The following is a 9,619-nucleotide window of genomic DNA, read 5'->3' on the forward strand; positions in this document are numbered from 1 at the left end:
TCTCAACTCATCTAAGATTTTGGTAGAGTTTTGAAATACAACTGCAGACAAATGTAATTGCAGGCTCATTGCCCTGTTTTCCATCAGTGCTATGGTTCAGCCATTTTGTACTTGTATAGCTGTTCTTTGGACTCCAAAGGATAAGATCTTTTATACCTGCTTAAATTTAGACTTATGTGTGGTTCCCCTGCATTTCTTCAGCCTTTTTTGGATGTTTATCATATCCTGGTTTTTAGCATAAGCACTTCATTTTAGCTATCTCTTTAAAAAAAAATTGGAAGAATTGTTTTGCTCTACTGACTTCACTTTCTCCAAGGGATCTTTCCAACTCAAGGATCAAACCCAGATCTCTTGCATTGCAGGTGAATTCTTTACCTTCTGAGCCACCAGGGAGGGAATGGCTACCCACTCCAGTATTCTTGCCTGAAGATTTCCAAGGACAGAGGAGCCTGGTGGGCTCTAGTCCATTGGGTCACAAAGAGTCATACATAACTGAGCAACTAACACTTTCATTGACTTCACCAGGTTATTGCCACAATTCAATATACTCACACAAGGGAAAACATAAAATTTCAAGTTTGTTTTTTATTTAAGAAAAATTATAAGACTTCCCTGGAAGTCCAGTAGTCAAGACTGTATGCTTCCTAATGCAGGGGGTGTCAGTTCTATCCCTAGTCAGCGAACTAAAATCTCACATTCTGTGCAGCATGGCCGAATAATTTTTAAAGAAATGCTATAAACATATAACTGATATCACTCATGGATTAAAGCAGCTAATAAGATATATCATGCTGCTGCTGCTGCTGCTAAGTCGCTTCAGTCGTGTCCGACTCTGCGACCCCGTAGACGGCAGCCCACCAGGCTTCCCCGTCCCTGGGATTCTCCAGGCAAGAACACTGGAGTGGGTTACCATTTCCTTCTCCAATGCATGAAAGTGAAAAGTGAAAGTGAAGTCACTCAGTCATGTCCGACTCTCAGTGACCCCATGGACTGCAGCCTACCAGGCTCCTCCATCCATGGGATTTTTCCAGGTAAGAGTACTGGAGTGGGGTGCCATTGCCATCTCCAAGATATCTCATAAAGATATTTAATAAATATGTGATAAAAGTAACAGAACTTTGAAGCTCACTTTAAACTACCTCAGTTAATACATGGGCTTCCCTGATCGCTCAGCGAGTAAAGAATCTGCCTGCAGTGCAAGAGAGACAGGAGACATAGCTTCAATCCCTTGGTCAGGAAGATCCCCTGAAGGAGTGCATGGCAACCCATCCCAGTGTTCTTGCCTGGAGAATTGCATGGACAGAGAAATCTGGTCAGTCTAAAGGATCACAAAGAGTTGGACAAGACTGAAGCGACTAATCATGCCCACAGAGTTAATATACAGGACATGTCTAATAACTTAAATTTTCTAATCTTGTATAATTAACGTTTTTCTTATTGATAAATGGTTAAAAAGCATCTTGTGCCCAAAAATTGACAAAGCATATAATTGGGTTGCTAAGATAATACTATACTTTGCTGTCAATCATAATCTCTCAAATACTCCCATATTGGGCCAAGGCAATAAATCATTTATGAAAAAATATGTGGATATAAGATTCAAAGTCTTCCCTGGTGGCTCAGATGGTAATGAATGCAGGAGACCGGGGTTCAACCCCTGGGTCAGGAGGATGCCCTGAAGAAGGGAATGGCAACCCACTCCAGTATTCTTGCCTGAAGAATTCCATGGACAGAGGAGCCTGGCAGCTACAGGCCATGGGGTCACAAAGAGTTGGACATGACTGAGCGATTCAAAGAAGTAACTTCCTTGTTCAAGTTTGGACATGAGCGTTTCTTTTATTTGTTTGGTCCTATTCGAAAATTAATCCAATACACTACTATTCAGTGATGGATTTCTCATACTGAAGCATTCTTTCTCACAACCTGATAACCTTGAGTCATAGTAACTACAGTATTTAATGAGAAAATTATTGACTTCATGCAATAATATTTAAGGCAACTTGATTTACAAAGAATTATGAAAAATAACACTAGAAGAATTGGAGATAACAGACATAGAGATGTTTTGCTCTAATGGGGAGTAGAGAAATAGTCCACAGTTGAACTAGGAGTGGGGTCCAGTGTAAAAGATTTTTCAGATAGGAAATACTAATGACTGTTTGCAGATGGGAATAACCAACTAGAGCAGAGAAGGGTTTACAGTTGCTAAAGTGATGTCCGTGAATAGATGACTGGGGTCAGGAGATAAACTACAAGTGGAAGGTGGCCTTAGAGTGAGGGTAGACAATACATCTTCAGTAACAAGAGGGGAGGTGGAGGATGTGGAGACCTTTTGGTATGTGGTGGTGGTGAGTGTGTGTGGAAGTTCTCCTCTAACTGCTTTTATTTTCTCCATTAAGTAGGAAAGCAAGATATCAGTTGGAAGTAAGAACTGGGAAAAGAGGTTTGAAGAAAGTGGAGAAGTCGTGAAAACAGATATCTTAGAGTGGAGCTGGGAAATTCAATGAACCAGGAAAATGTAGTTCTAGGCATCAATTTCAGACCCAAAAACGTGAGGAGGAATAAGACTGTCTTCTTCTTTGTCCCTTCTTAAGAGCCTGGAAGCATTTCCTTGAAGCTCCCAGCCGGGTGCCTATGAGTAAGAATTAACATCAGGCCTGGAGCTCTACAGAGATTTAGACCTACCTGGGATCTTCCTTCTCACAACACTGTTTCCTTGGCAACTGTCACGTTAAGCTAGAGAGGAATGCTTTGTGCTGGAAGCTATCTGCCTGTTTCCTGTGAAATCCCCCGTCTATGGAATTGCACCTGCAGAGGGAAAGCTCTAAGCTGGCATCCAGAGAGAAACTGGTGAGAAGCCAATCAAATGAATCCATGCACCTGGAACTTCCTATACGTGACCCGGGCAGATTACAGGGGCCAAGAGGCTGTGTGTATTGGTAGTCCCTCAACTTGTGGATAGCATGAAGGTACTGTGCACTTGGGGCTTCCCTGGTGGCTCAGAGGTTAAGGCGTCTGCCTGCAAGGCGGGAGACCTGGGTTCAGTCCCTGGGTCGGGAAGATCCCCTGGAGAAGGAAATGGCAACCCACTCCAGTATTCTTGCCTGGAGAATCCCATGGACGGAGGAACCTGGTAGGTTACAGTCCACAGGGTCACAAAGAGTCGGACACGACTGCGTGACTTCACTTTCACTTTCACTGTGCACTCAACACTCCTCTCTTCATCTCTCTGTAAAGTTAAAAAAAAATGAAGTATTAGAATAAAGTCTACTGTACGAGTTTGATTGACAGTCAAAACCCAAGCTACTGCTGATAATGGCATTTGAACAGATTGACATTTGAATCCTTAGCTCGATTTGTGTCTTCCTGTGTCGCGGCCAGAATTGGCTCACAGACCCATTTACTGGCAAACCGATTAACGGCAAAGGAAACGATACCACAGTGATTGCATGGACTAATTGCAACTCACCCTGGGGTGTGTGGGTAAGTGGGGAATGCTTCTCAGAGCCCACAGCTTTGTATGCGTGGGACATACTGAACACAACAAAGGTTATGTTAAGAAGAAGGAAAGAGAGGTACCAAGGGCTGGCAGTGAAAGGAGGTTGGGTAGGCAATACGTTGCCTCTGTTGTATGTATTTAAGACATACACACTATCAGGGTAAAACTGAATTTTCTCTCAGGTCTCTGTAACTGTTTGCTGAGATGGGGATTAGTGTCAAAAATCCTTTGAAAAGTTGGCTATTTCATGTTAGGCATGAATTATATCACAGACCAGATATGTAACTCAAGCACCAAACCCACTCTTCTCATTGTTTCATATAATGGTCACACTTATATGAAATTCTTATGTTATGGCTTTAAAAATATTCTGAATGCTAAGCCCTATCAAATGATCTCTATTTAATGTATTTTTTTGTGATTGTCATGCATAAAGTACTGCAAAGTTACCAATGTCTGAAGATTAATTGAAAAATTCATTACAGTATCAGTTATCTTCCTAAATTTACTTTTTACTCATTGGTTTTGATGGGGCCCAGTATAGGTCACCAACATGGGCCTCGATGGCATATTGCTGATTTTGAATTAAAGTTATTTAAGAAATGGTCAACATAAGGAGGGTACTATGAGAGACGTTTTCTGTCTCCCTGAAATAGGAATTAAATCTCTCCTGTGAAAGTTGCCCCCTGGCCCCCACCCCACATCTGGAAGTAGAAGGACACCCCTAATAGTCAGAGACAGGGAATGAGGGCTGAGAGGCCTGTATTACAAATACGTTACTTCTTCAGTTTTCTACCGTAAGCCCCAATTCTATTTAGATCCTTTGCTAATTGAGCATCCCAAACCTCAATTTATTTGTCTTGACAATTCCTCTCAAATTTATAGTTTTTGTCTAAAAAGTATAAAAGCTGCCCACTTTGGCCACTTCCTTTTGTCCCATTTCTATGAAACCTCTTTCTGCACAAATTAAAAAAAATTTTTTTTCTCCTCTTAATCTGTCCTGTGTCCATTTTATTACTAGTCTAGCAGCAAGAACACAAGGGGGGTACAGGGTGGGGGAGATTTCCCCCTTCATGACAGTTCTTTTTTAGCAAGCAGTAATTCACCTGCAGAATGAGTTCATTAGAAACATTGTGTTCCACAGCTGGTGGGCACTAGTCTCAACTTGTTTTCCCGTTTATCCTACACGTGTAATGGAGGTGAGCAAACAGATTCAATACTTAAAAAGAATATAAAGAATAGGCAGAAAGTGAAAGTGAAGTTACTCAGCCATGTCCGACTCTTCGCAACCACATGGACTGCAGCCTACCAGACTCCTCCATCCATGGGATTCTCCAGGCAAGAGTACTGGAGTGGGGTGCCATGTCCTTCTCCAGGGGATCTTCCCAACCCAGGGATCAAACCCAAGTCTCCCACATTGCAGGCAGATTCTTTACCACCTGAGCCAGCAGGGAAGCCCAAAGAATAGGCAGACTTAAGTACAAACCCTTGCATCTGTACTTTCAAATGTCTGCATGTCTACATCAGCTCAGGTTACCAAAACAAAATACCACAGACTAGCTGATGTAAGCAACAGAATTTTATTTTTTCACTTCTGGAAGCCAAGAAATCAAAAATCAATGTGCCATAAAGGTAGGTTTCCCTCTGAGGCTCTTTCTCTTAGCTTGTAGGCAGCTGCCACCATCCTGACTTGGTCTACACATGAAGGAGAGGAAAAGGAAGAGGGAAGGAGAGAAAGAAAGAGAGAGGGAGAGAGAGAGAAAGCCTCTTTGGTGTCTCTTCTTATAAGGGCACTAATCCCATCATGGGGCCACACCCTCACAATCACCACTAGACCACTCAATTGTGTCTGACTCTTTGAAACCACAGGGACTGTAGTCTGCCTGGAGGAGGGCAGACTGGAAGATCCCCTGCAGGAGGGCATGGCAAACCCCTCCAGTATTCTTGCTTGGAGAATTCCATGGACAGAGGAGCCTGGCAGGCTATAGTCCGTGGGGTTGCACAGAGTTGGACACGACTGAAGCGACTAAGCAGCAGCAGCAGGCATAGAATTGCTTGGTTTTATGCATAACTTACATGGAACATTCATTATTTTTCCTTCAAAAGGCCTTTTTCTTCCAAAATGTTCAAAGGAATGCCCTTTTAAGTAGCTAATTAACCTGTGCATTTTGTGAAATTAATAGTAATTTTTCTTATATTATCCACTAGTGCTTATTCATGATAAATCTGTTTTGATTATAATGAGTATTTTCCTCTGATTAAGTATTTAATATTTGTTAATACAGAGATATTGATAAATAATTTCCCATCTTAGTTAAGGAGTAATGTGGACCTTTATGGTTCATTTGTGTTTGCTGTCCACTAACTTTACCTTCTTGAATCAAAAAGTTCTCTATGGGCTAAAATGCCATTTAATAAACTTAAGCACTCCTTGATTTTTTAAAACATTTGTTCTCAGAGTTTCCTTCTTTTTGAGTTTTTAAGTTTTCTCTTGTGTATGTGTGTGTGTGTGACGTGTTGGAGAAAGATAAACCATTTGGGAGGGAACAATAAACTCACTTTCAAATGATTTTAAAAACAATAAAAATTTCAAGTAGTCATAAGAAACAGACATAAATCATCTAATCTACCGTCTCAGAAAGTAAACAGCTGCTTAAAGTCAAACTTATGGCTTCAGGGACTTCAAAGCCAAAAGCTCCTGCTACACTTAATTGCAAAATTTTCATCGAATACCCAAGGAATTGGAAAAGATCCTAATGGCTATTTTATCTCCATTAAAGGCAACTGGATACACAGGCCATTAACAGTAGGCTCAGTTTCTATGATTGTGCCCAAGCACAGTTAAGCTTTTAGACAAACTTTGAAAGACCCTGAGTTACCATTAATGTGTAGAGTAGGAAAACTTTTCATTACCCTGTTAAGTTTGTTTAATGAATGGGGTCTGGGAATTTGACTGACAAAAGACAGGGCAATAGGAGAGGAAAAAGATATAAATGTGTTTGTTTTGAGGAGATTTTGGCCCTGCTGCATGGCATGTGGGCTCTTCATTTCCTGACCAGAGATGAAACCCGTGCTCCCTGAGTTGGGAGGGTACAGTCTTAACCACTGGACCACTAGGGAAGTCCCTAAATTTACTGGGTTTTTTATGTGCACAGGACAAAAAAAAAGTTAAAGTGGCTAGACTTGGGGACTTATATACCATTTTTAACAAAGGAAAGGGCATTTGAAGTTCAAAGGAAGACAAATTATGGAGAAGTGACTAGGAAATTTATAGAAGAACTAGTGGAAGTTGCTGGGAAAGACTGAAGGCAGAAAGAGCAGCAGCAGAGGATAAGATGGTTAGATAGCATCATTGACTCAATGGACATGAACTTGAGCAAACTCCAGGAGATAGCGGAGGACAGGGAACCCTGGCGTGCTGCAGTCCATGGGATTGCAAAGAGATGGACCCACTTAGTGACTGACCACTACCAACAATAACAAATGGAAGACAGTGTTATTTTAGTAAAGTCTGTTTACGTAAACTCATCACAGTGCTGACTCCCAGTCTCTGATGATAAGAATACTCTTCTCTTCCCAGTACAGTGGGAAATGTAAAGCTTGCTATACATTTTATTATTTTACTATATACCATCCTAAAGGGAAATGTATAGCTTGCTTTCAGGCAGATAAGGGGAAGGCAGAGAACTTCCCTGTAGCTGTTGATTCTCAATTGCCTTCAGCTCAAAATAATCCTTGTGCCAAAGTGGCATCCTTGGCGGGTGGCGGGCAGGGGGTGCATCCTGATGCTTTTCAAATGCTCACCTATTTTCAGAGTGGAAGATTTCTGTGGAAGAAGGAAGCAATTGCTTCCCAGCTCCTTAAATTGGATTTTGAAGACACTGTCTCCTCTCAATCTCCACTGGGAGTCAGCAGGTCTATAAAGCAAGTGAATCAACTTAAATTTCTAAATTTTGTTTCTCACTGCAAGAGCTTTTGTGTTGTCTAAGACCCCCAAAATACAAAAAATTATTCCAAATTACAGAAAGGCCACATTAAATCTCTCAGGTTGCTCTGTTTTTCACCGGCTGCGTCCTTTTCTTCCTTCCCTTCTATTTCTTCATCCCATTCTAGCACAGCCTCATCTGTTTGAGTATTTCTCTTCACTTTCTTCCTCTAGATTCTTTATTAATGCACATGCTTTCCTACCTACAGTACAGTGTAGAAAATTCCTGTGGTACTTTACAACTGTAAGCACCAGGATGTCTATTTCCCACTTTCATTTTTCATCTTCTTTTAATGTTCCTGTGTTACATGTAGAAACCCAATAATATAGCCATTCTGGTATGGTGAGATTTCCTTGTCTTCTGATTTAATCTTCATGCCTGGTGGTGTGCTGGAGCTGCTTGCTAATTTTTCAGGGATTTTGTGAACTGGTTTTTAAGCATGGCTATTACTAAAAATTGACTTATATAAACTTGCAATTAAATAAATTATGCTAAAAACATAGGTAATAAGTACTCCAAACTCAACCCAACACTTAGTAATTATTTTACTATACTATTATCTGTGCTCTTGAGGATGTTTATGCTGATTCTATCTATCTGTATGGGACTTGCCCAGTGGCTCAGTGGTAAAGAATCTGCCTGCAATACAGGAGACCCGGGTTCAATCCCTGGGCCAGGAAGATCACCTGAAGGGGGCATGGCAACCCACTCCGGTATTCTTGCCTGGAGAATTCCATGGACAGAGGAGCCTGGTGGGCTATGGTCCATGCAGTTGCAGAGTCGGGCACAACTGAAGTGACTGAGAACGCACTCACATACATCAATCAGCATGGAGGCAACACTGTATATGGTGTGCTACTGCCTACCTCTTTCCAACTCCGTATTTAGTGATGTCAGGGCAAAAGCCACAATTTAGAGTTTAATCTCCCTAGAAAGCCTGTTATTAGACATTTGCCAGCACAGCACTGCTCTAAGCCTATAAAAATCTGCTTGATCATTTATTAAGTTTTAATGACCAAATCCTAACTTTTGAGGTGCTCAACATCATTCTTCTTTCTTCCAGTTTCAAGATTGGTGCAATCAGTTCATAGGAAGGTTTCTACCAAGTCATATGCTTTGTCCTTTCAACCTTGGCTAAACAGGATAATTTTATCTTTGGTTTAGACAACAGAAGTTGGCTAACAGAAGATCAACGTCTGTCTCATTGAGTAGGTGAGCTTCTTCCTTTGAGTCAGCTCTAAGTTTTCTATTTCATTTGTTGCACACAAGCACCACGAAACTCTCTGAATCTCTGTCAGTTGTACCGTAATCAAGTGTAGTAGTTGTTGCAGCTTTTCAATTACAGTCATCTGCATACTTGGCATAGTTTAGTTTCTAAACGCATGTCCACTATTCTTTTATCATCTCTACCAATTCACTCTCTCTCTCTGTTTTTTAAAAAAATATTTATTTATTTATTTGGCTGCACTGGGTCTCAGTTGTGGCCCTTGGGATCTTTGGTCTTGGTGTTAGGACCAAACAGGCGCCATGACAGGCTTCAGGGGGCCAAGGTAGGCCTAAGTCTCCTTTACAGAGGGGCTGAGTTATTGCCAAGGAGGAGCTGAGATCATCCTCCGCCGGCGCCAGGACTCGACCAGTCAGTATACTCCCTGTAGCCTGGTTCAAGCTTATCAGGACGAGGATGAAAACCCCCTGAGAAAGCCCACGCGCGAGAAAATCTAGCCAATTAGTAGATGCTAAGGAACCCTTACAACCAATTGGCCCCTGCCAACTCCGTCTTTGTCTTAAACCTATAAACACTGATGTAATTCAGGGCTCGGGGCCCTTGCTCCACTCCACTGCGCTGGATGTGACTTGGGCCCTGGCTCGAGCTAGCAATAAATTCCCTTTTTGCATTTGCATTGCCGTGGATGTCTTGTTTTCTCAGTTGTGGGGACTTGGACTGCGGGCATAACACTTGGTTGCATGTATGATCTTTAGTTGCGGCATGTGGGATCTAGGTAGATTTCCCTACCTAGAGGGCTTCCCAGGTGGCTCAGCAATAAAAAAATCCGCCTGCCAATGCAGGGGATACAGGAGACACAGGTTTGATCTCTGAGTCAGGAAGATCACCTGGAGAAAGAAATGACAACCC

This window comes from Ovis canadensis, chromosome 6, assembly GCF_042477335.2.
Source record: "Ovis canadensis isolate MfBH-ARS-UI-01 breed Bighorn chromosome 6, ARS-UI_OviCan_v2, whole genome shotgun sequence".
Classification (NCBI taxonomy): domain Eukaryota; kingdom Metazoa; phylum Chordata; class Mammalia; order Artiodactyla; family Bovidae; genus Ovis; species Ovis canadensis.